The 14,662-nt window shown below is 45.5% G+C and overlaps 1 protein-coding gene across 4 annotated transcripts in view; it reads left to right on the top strand.

Moving 5' to 3' along the window:
- Nucleotides 1-302: 302 nt before the first annotated feature.
- Nucleotides 303-14,662, top strand: part of DDR2 (discoidin domain receptor tyrosine kinase 2) — a 154,355-nt gene continuing 139,995 nt past the window's right edge. For all 4 annotated transcript variants that reach the window (XM_042975993.1, XM_042975992.1, XM_042975994.1 and 1 more), the window contains exons 1-2: nucleotides 303-370; nucleotides 697-895. The gene's annotated coding sequence lies outside the window, so the exon portion shown is untranslated. The remainder of the gene's footprint in view (nucleotides 371-696; nucleotides 896-14,662) is intronic.

The following is a 14,662-nucleotide window of genomic DNA, read 5'->3' as shown; positions in this document are numbered from 1 at the left end:
GGTCTCTGGCCACAGCCATGGATAGGAGGGAAAGAAAAGAGGAAAAAGGAAAAAAAAAAAAAAAAACACAAATGCTTGTGTTTTCATTTAGCAGCATGAATCCAGGACAGCAATAGACCCACAGAAGCAACAACCAACTGGGAATTGAGTGGAAAAAAATAGGAATCCTAGAACTATGAACTGTCCAGTTTTTTTGGTCGGAGAGGGAATTGGGGGAGGGCTTAAATAAAATCTTTTTGGGGAGGGCTCAGCTCTGGGCTTTCATGGATAAAACACCAAAGATCAACTCCATGTGTGTGACCCAACTGTCCTGGAAACTTCAACTGGAAGAGAATCCAAAACTTAAGTTGTGCTTATAACTTCAGCCCAAGTAAGAAAAATGAGGTGGGGGGGGGGACACAGGGTGGGGACCAAGTCTTAGGTGGTGGGGGAGGGCTTGGGGACGCATGCGGTGGGGACATGGCGGAAGGGAGCTGTGTCTTTAATTCTGTCCTATGGTTATACATATTTTTTCTTCTATGAATGGGTTTTGCTGTAAATTATAGCTTTGCCCGCGGTCCCTTGGGTCAAAAGACATAGTCTCTAAACAGAAAACAGCTCTGATTGGTGACTTTCCTTTTTCCCTCCCCAACCCCCTTCCTAATTGAAACCAAATGTGCAATATATTGGATGCTGGGATCCCTGGCGCTCTCCCAGGAATCCTCAGAATGTGAGGTTTCTCTCAAAGCATCTTGCATCAGCCTGTGGACGTATGCCTGCCACCGGGCTCCTTCGCCGGCAAAGTGGAAAAAGAAGAGTTTCACAACAGATTCGTTTTTGGGGGGGGCTGGGGGAACGTGGTGGATTATAACTCTGTTTTCTTCTTTCCAAATCTGTGTGCTCCTCCTGGACGAACGTAAGTTATGTCTTTTTGTTTTTCTTTCCTTTTTTCCCTTTTCTAAAAACGAAAGCTCAGAGTGTACTTCTGATGTCTCAGGAAAAGTTGTAAAAAGGAGGCAGGAGGGGGTTTCAAGCCAGGCGGGGAAGGGAGAGGAATAGAGCACCGTAGACTGGAGAAATCCACGATCTCACATTTTGGTGGTGGTGGGGTTCCTGGATTTATATTTACGGAGGGAAGGATAAGGAACACTAAACCAAAGACGACAGGAGCAAAACGAAGGAATCCATAGAGCTGCAGGATACAATAAACAGCATTAGCAGAGTTGAAATTGTTGGCAGGCAAGACAGGCCGATCGCAGAGCTGGTTCGGGCAGGGAGAAAGCGGAGCAGGGGAGCCAGGTTTTAGGCATTTCGTGGTGGACTCGAGAGTCCCGAGCCTTGGAGAGGGCAGCTTTTTGTACTTTCGTTTTCTCAACAGCACTGTTGACTTCATCGTGAGAAGGGCCACTTGGGCAGAGGGGCGTCTTCAGGGCGAAGTTTGGGGTGGCCGGGAGGGGGGCCTGCACGCATAGGACACTTTTCACCCCACCTGGCTGGCCTGGGGTGCCTTTCCCTTTGTTATCAAATGACTTGGGACTGTTTGCAGCTGGGACCTCTGTGTCCTGGCCGAGGTTCCAGAGTCCCATCGGGGGAGAAAGAGAATTTTTCCAAGTGGCTGAAACTCTCCTGCCAGCAGTTTGAGGCGGGAGCTCGCACCGTTCAAGCCAGTGGGGGGGGGGGGGCAGCACCATCTTGCCTACCGTTTTCTGCACCCTTTCCCTTGAGGAGCACGGAGTCGGAGCTCTGGAAAGAGCCTTGGAGATCCACCCGGCCCCTCATCTCACAGATGTCGGAAATGGTAGCAAGGAACTGACATGTTCAGGGACGCACGGCTTGTGGTGGTGGGGCTCCAGCGGTGGGGCTGAAAATTAAGTCGGGGCTTTCTTCGCTGCCGATCTCTGGCTCCTTCCGCCACCTACCTCTGCTTTCTTCTTCATTTCATGGCTGGGATGACGGAGGCACTTTAATGAACAAGTCCCCACAAGGACCCTAGTTACCAGATGGGAGGATGCCAACGATGTTCATCTGCTCGTGGTGTCTGTGCTTGTACGGTTGCCCCTTGAACAACAAGGGCCGGGGCATTGACCCCCCCTGCGCATTGAAAACTCACGTATAACTTTGGGCTCCCCCCAAAACTTAACTACGAATAGCCTACTGTTGGCCAGAAGCCTTACCCGTAACAGTCGATCAGCACATACTGTGTATGTTATACGTACGTATATGTGTATATATTATGTACTGTCTTCATGCAATAAAGCAAGCGAGAGGAAAGAAACTCTTATTGAGAAAACCATAAGGAAGAGAAAATACATGAGCAGTACTGTACTGTATTTATTGAAAAAAGTCTGCGTAAGCAGATCTGTGAGGTTCAAATCCGTGTTTTTCGAGGGTCAACTCTATTTGGTGTATGTGTGCGTGGAAAATAAAGAAGCTAACGCTGAGGGTTGACTGTGCACCACACTCCATGTTCAGAGCTTTCTATGCAATATTTGATGGATTTTCACAGTTCTGTATGACATGGTTCCTGTTTTATAGGTAAGGCTATGAGGGCTTAGCAAAGTGGAAGGAGTTGCTCAAAGAAATGCAGCAAATAAGTTTGAAAGTCATGTAGGTCTGACTCTAAAATCTGTGCTTTTTTAAAAAAATCATTTGCATTTTGTTTTTTCATGTTTTTAAGTTCATTTTATGAAAAAGAGCGCACAGGTAAGGGCGGGGCAGAGAGAGACAGAGAGAAAGAGAGAGAGAATCCCAAGCAGGTTCCGCACCACCAGGATAGAGCCCGACATGGGGCTCGAGCCCACGAACTGCAAGATCATGACCTGAGCCTGAAATCAAGAGTCGGAGGCTTAACTGACTGAGCCACTCAGGTGCCCCAACATTTTATTTTCTTTTAACTGAGGTTGTAATGACTGGATGTTTGTATGCATCAGGAAGTGAACCACAGTCAGTCCAGCTGCCATCTGTCTCCTCACTTGGTGACCCCAAACTGTTTTCTTGGGATAGGAACTAAAATCCAAGTCCCTGGGCTGTAGTGCACCCCTTATCCCTCCACACACAGAGTTAGTTACTTTTGGAGGTGAGGTCTCCATTTCCTTCTGTGACTGCGAGTGAAAGTGCCAGGCTGCGGGGACAGTACGGATCCTCTCCTGAGGCCGTTTCTGTGCGCGTGGATGAATATTTATCTGGACACGGGAAGGGGGCTGCAAGTGGGCATCTTTGTGGGCTAATTTCCGTGCGCTTGGTAAATACTTACCCTTGTTATGCAAGGAGCCTGGGATTTAGAGTCAGAAGAACCAAGTTCAGGTTCTGGCTCTCCTTTTTCCTTGGCGTCTGTACTTACTCCATGGGAATAACAGCCATAGTTTTCGGTATCGTTGTTTGCAGAGCTATTGGACACACGTGTGTTCGGAAGGCTACGAAGGGCTTAACCATACCCGTTCTTCTAATGATAATCGTTGTCAACACTGGAACCCAGTGTGAGGCAGTCCCAGTGCTGCTGTGGCAGCCAGTGCTGGGGCCAGCAGGAGGGTGGCTGTATGTGGCCGTGTAACTCTGCAAGGAAGGCCTCAGTCCTTAGTGTCCACCTCTTCTGGGTGGAAGCAATCCCTCCAGGTTTTCTAGCTGGAACTCCCCTCTGGCGGCCTGGCCTGGCCATGACTCCTCGCCCAAAGAAGGCAGTGGGGGCGGAAGGACACCATGTTGTTCAAGCATCCCCTGCTTCTGTCCGCACTGCCTCTGAACACGAGGGGTGTCGTCAGGATCAGTTCATTGGTTTCTCCTCAGAGGAGATCAGCTTTGGAGGAACTTCGTATCTAGCTGAGGATAGATCCTTGGCCCAAGATTTTTTCTCATTGGCACAGACGCATCTCACCCTGTCTCTTACCTCATGTTCCCCCTTCTGTGCCTGGAGTCAGCAGGACTACAGCTGCTCCCGGGGGTGGGGCTGGAGGGCCAGCGGGGCCGTGGGGAGGCCCCTGCCTCTGCTTCTGGTTAAGGTCTGTTTGCTTTATAAACACCAAAGGTAAAGGAAGTGGGGAAGGCATATTCAGAATCTTTTACCAAGAATCCTCAGATTGAAACTTCCAACGGTATCTGTGTCTGTGGCATAACAGAAAATAAAAGTATTGGTCTCTGCCCCTGGTTCTTGGCACAGAGCCCCTGAAGTCCTCATAGTTTCCTAAGTGATAAGAGCACTGGGGCATTTTTGTTCCAGTCCTTGGTCTCTGACTCTGGTTCCTGACGCAGAGCTCCTAAAATCCTCAGAATTTCCTGGGTGATGGGAATGTCCTTTTGTTCTAATGAGGTGACTCTTAGTGGGCTCCTGGATGGGGACTGGTCACCAGAAAGACTGAGCCATGATTAGAAGCCTGGAATTTTCAGCCCCACCTGCTCTCCTCCAGGAAGGGGAGAGAGGCTGGAGAGTGACTTAATGAGCCATCATGCCTATCTGATGAAGCTTCCATGAGAACCCCCAAAGTATGTGGTTTGGGGAGCTTCCAGGCGGGTGAAAGCTGCCATGAACCGGGAGGGAGGCACACCCCAATCCCACAGGGACAGAGGCTCCTGTCCTCGGGACCCTCCCAGACCACCCCTATGTATCTCTCCTTCTGGCTGTTCTTCTGTATCTCTTGACATATCCTTCTTTATGTAATAAACTGGTGAATGTGTTTCCCTGAGTCCTGTGAGCTGTTCGATGAGCAGCTCAAATCTGAGGAGGGGGTCGTGGGGACCTCCGATTTGCAGCCACATCAGCTGGAAGCTGCAGACCTACTATTTGCAATTGATGTCTGCACTGGAGGAGGATAGTCTTGTGGGACTGAGCCCTCAACCTGTCGGGTCTGCTCCAACTTCAGGCACTTAGTGTCAGAATTTCTGGTTGTGGAAAATCCACAGAGCTGGTGTCAGAGATATTGGGAGTGCGTGAGGAGAGGAAACAGTGTTTTTCCTAGACAGTGTCTGAGCACAGAGTGGAAGCATCACCCAAAGGAGCCTCATCACCCGCCACTCTCTTCTAGCCTGTTAAGTCACTGTCTTCTCTTCTTTTTTTAAAATTTTTTTTAACATTTATTTATTTTTTGAGAGACAGAGAGAGTGTGAGTGGGGGAGAGGCAGGGAGACACCGAATCTGAAGCAGGCTCCAGGCTCTGAGCTCTCAGCACAGAGCCCGATGCAGGGCTCAAACTCATGAACCATGAGATCATGACCTGAGCCAAAGTCAGATGCTTTAAGCATCATTGAGCCGCCCAGGCACCCCTGTCTTCTACCCTTCTGATCGAGTCACTCCCCAGACTTTAAGTTGGATGAATGACCTATCACACATGAGGGATGTAGTTCAGACTTTCCCTCTGATTGCGTTTTTAATAGACATGCTAAAAAATTAGAGTGACCACCCCCTTTTGTTAATATCACGTCATTCTAAATTAGTGTTAATAACTCTCAGACATGCTTCCCAATCTCCCCTTTATATGATCCACCTTCAGGCACTGTACATCACCCACATCTCAAACATGCAACCCAAACACACGTCTCACTGGCATCCAGAAAGCTCACCTCCGTCTAAAGACAGACCTCCACAGACATGCTGAAGTCCTGTGCCACCTCACATAAATGGTGACCATCTGCAGTGCAGACACACTGGGTTCTTTATGCCCCCTCCCCTGTTGGAAGCCGTGCACCATATGAATCGACTCTCTCCCAGCAATGACGACTCAGTCCAGAAATGTGCCCAACATCCCCAGGCATCCGAACATCTCTGAATTCAGCAACCATCCACCGTGAGGGCTGTTCCCCAGTAAATTAGAAACCTCGGTGGAACTTAAGGACCTCCAGACCAATTACATCAGAGTATCTGCAGTGGGGGTTGGGAACCAGTACTTTGAAGTGTTCCCCAAGTGATTTTATTGTGAACCTTTGCCGGTAAATGTCCATGTCTGTTGCCTCAGCCTCTCCTTAGCATGGATGAAGGGCGGGCAGGGGAGAGAAACCAGCCCAGGCTACCTCCCCCTCTCCTGTTGTCCTCTAAAGAATTTCACTCTTAGTGCCTCTCTTCTCTGGTTGGCATACCTCCCTCCTCTAGTTGGCTTCTCTGAGCTTCGTGCAGACCTCCTCGTGATGGGCACGACCTCCCTTTTCCCCTTAAGTGGGAGCTTGTGCAGGCCGCAGACTCTTCCAGAGTGAAGTCGGCCAGACATGGGTTCCAATCCCAGCCTGCGCTCAACAGCTCTGGGACCCGGGGCGACCTGCTCAACCCCCCCTAAGTCCTGGTTTCCCACCCTGTGAAATCAGGACTATAATCCCCATCTAACACGCATCACAAATGCCACCCCTGAGCACTCAGCGTGATATTGCTTGTGTAGTTCATAGATGATGTCGATGCGGATGATTTTTATTATTAGTTCAGCGTTGCTGCTTGGTCCCCTTGTTGAAGCACAAAACATCAGCCCAGCTGTTTTCCCGCGGCCCGGTTTTTAGCGCAACAACATTCACCTGCCCAAGGCCACCTCTGCCGAGAACACCACCCAAAGTGCTCTCGCAGCGGAAAGGACATGGGCTTAAATTCTGGCTTAGCCCCCACTTATTAACCATGTGACCTTGGATAAGATACCTAACCTCTTCGAATCTCCTTTTTCTCATCTCATAGGTTTGTTATGAGAAATGGGTGCCATTAGATATGCAGGGGGGCCAGCAAAAACCCTCACACATGGCAGATGTTTTGAATAAATAAATGCCCAGTAAATGGTGCCCCTCTCAGTTTTCTGAGGGAACCATTGATTCCTTATGGTCTAAAAGCTTACCATGTATGCACCCTGGGGATTAATATCTTGGGTTGATTCCTTTCATTTGAACGCTTTGACTAGGTCATGGATGTGATTTGTTGGAAAATGGCCCTTTGGGATTTGAAAAGACAGTTATCATGTCATGTCCTCCCCTCACCTCCTCCTTCCCCCACCGCATGCACCTTTACCCAACCTTTCCCTTATTACCTGAGACACACTTGTGCCTACTACCGTCTTTTCATGGGGAACTGATCACAAGAGTGGATTACTTGGCTTGGGGTCTGCACAACACCAGGAGAAAAAGGATTGGCAATTTGGGGCAGGTAGGGAAGAAGGGATCGTAGAGGTTGTACATTGGGCAGGCTAATCCCCCACAATGGAAAGACTTAGGGTCCATTACAACGAAAAGACAGCCCCATTATGATGAGAAGTATGAGTGACCATTACTACTGCTGTTGTAACTGAACGTAAAATGCATTCAGGAAAGGGAGACCTGAGTTAATAAAAGAGAAATTCAAGTTTTGTGCTTTTGTATAAGTCCTCCAATACCAGATTGGTCCCACCAAAGCCTCCAAGCTGGAGGACGGGGGTGCAAACTGGACTTGCCTTGTTCGCATTCACCTGTTTTTCTGTCCTCCTCCTCACTCCCAAGTCCCTATCTCCCTTCCCCATCGTGCTACACTTCTCTGGAGTTTCCATCTGTTTATCTCTGGTTGTTCTGGGTTCCATTTTATTTGGTTTTATCCCATTCAGTAAGCATTTATTCACTGCCTGTTAGTGTAAGACACTTTGTTTAAAATTTTTAAATAACCATAGCTTAATAAAGGAATTAAGATGTCCAGTCGTCTCTCCAGGAACATTCACCAGAACACCCATCACCTAATGGCTAAAGTGATGGTCTCCCTAAACTTTCTCTGTCTCTTTTCATCTCACTTGCATACATTTGAATTTGTTATGATAGAGCCAGTGTTATTCAGACATGACTTGGTTGAAAATAATTCTCTTCTTATTTTGATTTCCTTTCTCATTTTTGCTTTCCTTTCTGTTTAACGTGGAACTCTTTGATGTTTCCAAGTTGCTGTGACTCTCCAAGCAATGGCGAATCCCAGAATTTGGTAGGGTATATACGTTTTAGCTGGAATCTCACCTTGGCCTCCAGGCACTGAGAAAGGTCAGGTCTGGCCCAGCGCAAGTATCACTGAGGCCTGGAGATGCGCTGAAAAGGCAAAGGGCTTAGACTCAATCCGAAGTCCCTGGGTTCAGCTGGGATTCTCCGGGACCCTGGGCATGGTCTGCAGTGGCTCCCTCGGGGGAGGGATTATGTTTTGTGCCTAGAGAGATACCAAAGTAGTGTTGGAGGAAATGACCTACTGCTCAGAGGTTAATGCCACCTGCTCCATGGTGTGGGGGCCAGAGGGGAGGGTGTGTGAAGCATAGAGCCTCTTGTGCAAAAGGCAGTGAGGGAAAAGAACGCGTGGTAAGGTGTTGGTCCCAGCGCATCATTTTCAAGATTTTTAACCTCAGACAAGTCTCTTATCCTCGTTGGGCCTCAGTGTCCTCATGCCGTGCCTATGAAGTTGGTAGGTAGGTTGTGTGCCCTTTCGGACACGTTTCACAGGGAGCCAATCCAGCACAATTCACCATACACAAGATTGTCTTTAGGGTCTTATGGGCTTAGGCAGCCACAAATGCATTGAGGTGGGAGATGGATTAAAAAGAAGGATGAATAATCTAGTTTTTTTTTCTTTCTTTTACAATTTTGAACGCCGTATGAGTTCAGAAAAATCAAACAATTAAAAGCTTGGTGAACTCTCATGTCCAAGAGAAGTAGTTTCCCCCTGATTTCATGTCTTTACACAAATAGTGCTGGTTTAAAAAAAAAATCAAATTTTTTAATCCATTATGAATTTTATAGCATTCTGGAAAGCTCTGTCATAACTTTGTTTTTGCTGAATTCATTTATTTATTTCTTAGCCAATAATTATTGTATGCTCGCTCTCTGTCAGGTGCTTCTCTAGGTGTTAGTGATCAAGAAGACTAGGGACGCCTGGGTGGCTCCGTCGGTTGAGCGTCCGGCTTCGGCTCAGGTGTGATCTCATGGTTCGTGGGTTTGAGCCCCAGGCTCTGTGCTGACAGTTCGGAGCCTGGAGCCTGCTTCAGATTCTGTGTCTCCCTCTCTCTCTGCTCCTCCCCCACTTGTGCTCTCTCTCTCTCTCTCTCTCTCTTTCTCTCTCTCTCAAAAATAAGTAAACATTAAAAAAATTTAAAAAAGAAGACCAACAAGATGATGGATGTTTATGATCACTCATTACTTTATTATTTTTTAATGTTTATTTATTTTTAAGAGAGAGAGAGAGAAAGAGAGACAGAATGTGAACAGGGGAGGGGCAGAGAGAGAGAGGGAGACACAGAATCCGAAGCAGGCTCCAGGCTCGGAACTGGCAGCACAGAACCCGACGTGGGACTCGAACCCACAAACCACAAGATCATGACCTGAGCCAACTTCGGACGCTTAACTGCCTGGACCATTCATTCATTACTTTAGACAATCACTACTTTACATTCTGGGGACAGACAAAGTTCAGTTTGGAAAATTGGTATCCAGGATTGGGTTAATAAGATTTTACTTTTTAATTTTTTAATGTATATTTATTTTTGAGAGAGAGAGAGAGAGAGAGAGAGCGCATAAGTGGGCGAGGGGTAGAGGGAGGAGGGACAGTATCTGAAGCAGGTTCTGTGTGACAGCAGTGAGCCTGATGTGGGGCTCAAACTCAGGAACCATGAGATCATGATCTGAGTTGAAGTCAGACACTCAGCTGACTGAGCCAGCCAGGTGCCCCCAGACTTTCCTTTTTAAATTTGAACCGTAATTCAAAAATAGTGTCCTTGCACAGTGATTGTCAGCAGAGCCGGATGTTATACAAAAAAATAAGATCCAAAGTTTAATATTTTATTCTTCATAATTTATTTTTTTTAAAATTAATAGACCTTATGTTCTAGAGCAGCTTTAGCTTCACAGAAAACTGAGAAGAAAGCCCAGAGTTCCCACACACTCGCTTTCCTTTTGTACACAGTTTCCCTATTAACATCCTGTATTGTTATTACGTTTCTTTTTTTTTTTTTTTTTTTTTTTTTGAGAGAGAGGGTTCAAGTGAGTGAGGGGCAGAGAGAGAGGGAGAGAGAGAGAGAGAGGCAGGGCTCACACCTGATACAGGACTCAAACTCACAAACTGTGAGATCATGACCTGAGCCAAAGTCAGATACTTAACTGACTGAGTCATCCAGGTGCCTTATTACATTTCCTTTTTCTTTTTAAAAAATTTTTAAGTTTATTTATTTTTCACAGAGAGAGAGAGAGACAGAGAGCACAAGCAGGGGAGGGGCAGAGAGAGAGGGAGACACAGAATCCGAAGCAGGCTCCAGACTCTGAGCCATCAGCACAGAGCCCGATGCAAGGCTCGAACTCATGGACTGCAAGATTATGACCTGAGCTGAAGTCAGACGCTCAACCGACTGAGCCACGCAGGTGCCCCTACATTTCTTTTTTTAATCAGTTACTCACTACGTATTTATTAAACATCCGTTGTATGTTCCACACCAGTTATTATGGGGGTAGAAATGAATAAATCATATTGACGCCCCTCAAATTGTTTATAATGTTGCATATCTACAATTTGGAGGCTCTTGTTCATTAAAAATTTTTTCTTGTGCACTTGGTGCCTGCCTGATTCAGGGCTAAGGTTTAGTACAGTGCCTGGACATAATAGACATTCAGTGAGTATCTGTTGAATATATGAAAAATGAGAACGAAAGATCCAGAAGTAGAAGACATAATCACTGTCCTTAAGAACTTGGGAAACAGCTGACACATATGACAGGGACTAGATAACGTTTCAAAAGTAGAGAAAATAGTATTGGATCTTAGTAAAGGACACATTGGTATAGGCAAATAAGGCATAAAGCAATCAGTGACCGTCCCAGCTTCTTTACTGGGATTGTATTCCTCACCTTCTGGTCACTATTGTCTTTGGTGCTGTGGTCTTCACATTATTGTCATAATTCTGGCCACCATTATGTGTCTGAATACCAAACATTAAAAAGCAAACTTCCACATCCCCACAGTAAGGCCGGAGAAGTGTGTGTACGTGTGTGATTGTAGTAGGTTTAAAGTGCCCCTACCCCAATACATGCCCATTCCTTTGCTCACCAGGAGCAAAAGGACTTAGGCTGGGTAAAAGGGCACCACCTTAACCCTCACGGGGGCTGTGCAGCCAGGGCATCTCGCAGGACTGTAACTTCCCAGGGGCACGCAAAGCTTAAGAGGAGTGGTGAAGGGTCCAAGGCTGCTGGCACTTGGCCTTGAGGACGTAGCCTCTTGAGACCCGGGAACAAGCTGATCCGAAGTAGAGAGCAGCGAGGGACAAATTCACTCAAGAGTCGTTAATTGTTCCTGGGACAGAGGTAGTTCTAATTTTTAGAATGTTTACATTATGTAGAGTTTTAAAATGGAGATAATAATGATAAGATGATATCACAGGAAATCAAAACGAAATCCTAATCCTAATAAAAATCCCAGTAAGTTATTTTTCAGATACTGACAAAATGATTCCAAAGTTTATATGGAGAGGCGGGAGACACTGAACAGCCAATCCAATATTGAAGAAGAAGAACAAAGTCTTACTCCAAAGTCACAGTGTGGTGTTGGTGCAGGTGTAGACAAATAGGCCAATGGGACCGGATAGAGAGCCCAGACTAGTACAGTCAACAGATCTTTGACAAAGCAGCAAAGGTGATACGATGGAGAAAAGACAGTCTTTTCAATAAATGGTGCTGGGACAACTGGACATCCTTGTGCAAAAAGAAAACAAATAAATCAAGACACAGAGCCTTCAGAACAATAATCTAGAAGAAAGTCTAGGTGTCCTCAGGTGACCTCAGGTATAGCAATGACTTGTTAGACACAACACTAGGGATGTGATACTTTCTTTTTTTTTAATTTAATTTTTTAATTTAATTCAAGGTAGTTAACATGCAGTTTATATTAGTTTCAGGTGTGCAATATAGTGATTCAACAATTGTATACATCACCTGGTGCTCCTCACAACAAATTTACTCCTTAATCCCCATCACCTATTAAAGACCTGATTCTTGAAAGAATCGATAAGCTAGGCTTCATCAAAATGAGAACCCCCTGCTCTTTGAAAGGCAATGTCAAGACAATGATACAAGCCACAGACAGGCAGAAACTATGGGCAAAAACTCATCTGATAGAGGATGGTTATCCAAAATGTGCCAAGACCTCTTAAAATTCAATGATAAGAAAAGGAACAGTCTGATTAAAAAGGGGGCCAAAGACCTGAACAGACTTCCCCCCAAGGAAGAACACACATAGCAAGTAAGCAGATGAAAAGATGTTCAACATGATACGTCATTAGAAGACCTCACATGAAAATGGCAGTGCTTTACCACTGCATACCGGTTAGAATGGCCAAAACCCAGAACACCTACATCACCAAATGCTGGTGTGGGTGGAGCCACAAGAACTCTCACTTGCTGCCGGTGGGAATGCAAAATGGTGCCGCCAGTTTGGAAGATAGTTTGGTAGGTGTTTTTTTGTTTGTTTGTTTTTTTGTTTTTTAATTAAACTAAACATGCGCTTACCCTATGATTAAACACTCATGCTCCTTAATGCCCAAATGAATTGAAAACATATGTCCATCCAGAAGCTTGCCTCAGGTATTGGCGATGTTTATAGCAGCTTTGTTTGTAATTGCCAAATGCATAACCTGAACAGATAAACTGTGGCACACCCGATGGAATAGTATGCTGCGGTAAAAAGACGTTAGCTATCAGGCCCTGAGACGACTGAATGCCTATTACTAAGTGAAAGACGGCTGATCTGAAAAGGTTGCAGTCTGCAACTCTGACATTCTGGAAAGGAGCAGAAGTCTGGAGACAGCAGCAAGATTGGTGTTTGCTGGGCGTTAGTGGGAAGGGAGAGATGAGTACGCCGAGCACAGGATTTTTAAGACACTGAAACTATTCTGCACGATACCAAATGGTAAACACGTGTCATTATAACTTCATCCGAATGTACCACCCCAAGAGCGAACCCTAATGTGAACACTGGACTTTGGGTGAGAGTGATACATCAGTGTAAGCACGCTGATTATAAGAGATGTACCACTGTGCTCTAGGATGTTGACGCGGCGGAGGTTTGGTGTGTGTTGGGGGCCCAGGGTGGTTGATACAGGAGAACACTCTAGTTTCTTCTGCCTAGTTTTTCCGTGAACTGAAAACTGTTCTAAAGTCCCAAATCCCAAATTCCCAGCACTCTGATTTCCTCCTGGTACTTTCTTATTTGAAGACAGACCTTTTTTATAGTTACAATGATGAACGTTTCTATTTAAAAGCTATTAATTGTATTTTTCAGATAACTATTGCTATTGCATCATAACTTCAATAATATCTTATTTAGTAAAGATAATGGAGGCAAAACCCTTGCTATCAATGGTTGAAACTATTGATAAAGACTAATGGGTTAATAACAGGTATTTGGGAAATCTGTTTGCCACATCATTCAAATTGTAATAGCTATCACCTTAAGTAACAGTCATATGGTTTTTGTTTGTTTTTCTGGTCATTTGTTTAAAAATAATTTTTTAATGTTTATTTATTTTTGAGACAGAGAGAGACATAGCATGAACGGGGGAGTGAGGTCAGAGAGAGGGAGGCACAGAATCTGAAGCAGGATCCAGGCTCCGAGCTGTCAGCACAGAGCCCGATGCGGGGCTCGAACTCACGGACTGTGAAATCATGACCTGAGCTGAAGTGGGATGCTCAACCGACTGAGCCACCTAGGCGCCCAGTCATTTGTTTTAATTAATGCAACATATAAATTTTCTCACTTAAAATCATAGTATGGTAGAAAGAGTGGAATAGGCCAGGTTAAAAGAGTAAGCTTCTTATTTTTACGTTTTTATTTAGAGTCCAGTTACTTAACATATAGTGTAATACCTGTTTCGGGTGACAGTATAGTGATTGAACACTTCTATATATCACCCAGTGCTCATCACGACAAGTGCCCTCCTTCATCCCCGTCACCTATTTCACCTACCCCCCACCTACCTCCCTTCTGGTAACCATCAGTTTGTTTTCTATAGTTGAGTCTGTTTCTGGGTTTGTTTCTCTCTCTCTTTCTCTATATTTTTTTCCTTTGGCTCATTTGTGTTGTTCCTGAAATTCTACATATGAGTGAGATCATGTGGTATTTGTCTTTCTCTGACTGGCTTATTTCACTTAGCATAATACATTCTAGTTCCATCCATGTTGTTGCAAAGGGCAAGATTTCATTCTTTTTTATAGCTGAGTAATATTCCACTGAATATATATACCACATCTTCTTTATCCATTAATCAATTGATGGAGACTTGGGCTGTTTCCATAGTCTGGCTATTGCTGCTATCAACATTGGGGTGCATGTATCCGTTTGAATCAGCATTTTTGTATTCTTTGGGTAAATACTTAGAAGTGCAATTGCTGGATCATAGGGCAGTTCTATTTTTTAACTTTAAAAAAAAATGTTTATTTTTGAGACAGAGAGAGAGAGAGACAGAGTGTGAGCAGGGGAGGGGCAGAGAGAGAGGGAGACGCAGAATCTGAAGCAGGCTCCAGGCTCTGAGCTGTCAGTATGGAGCCTGATGCGGGGCTCGAACTCACGAACCATGAAATCATGGCCTGAGCTGAAGTCAGATGCTTAACTGACTGAGCCACCCAAGCACCCCTTTTCAACTTTTTGAGGAACCTCCATATTGTTCTTCAAAGCGGCTGTACCAGATTGCACTCCCACCAATAGTGCCAGAGGGTTCCCCTTTCTCCACATCCTTGTCAAAACCTGTTGTTTCTTG

The sequence above is a fragment of the Panthera tigris genome, chromosome F3 (genome assembly GCF_018350195.1).
Source record: "Panthera tigris isolate Pti1 chromosome F3, P.tigris_Pti1_mat1.1, whole genome shotgun sequence".
Classification (NCBI taxonomy): domain Eukaryota; kingdom Metazoa; phylum Chordata; class Mammalia; order Carnivora; family Felidae; genus Panthera; species Panthera tigris.
The sequence above is the reverse complement of the archived record's forward strand: the minus strand, read 5'-3'. Positions and strand labels throughout refer to the sequence as shown.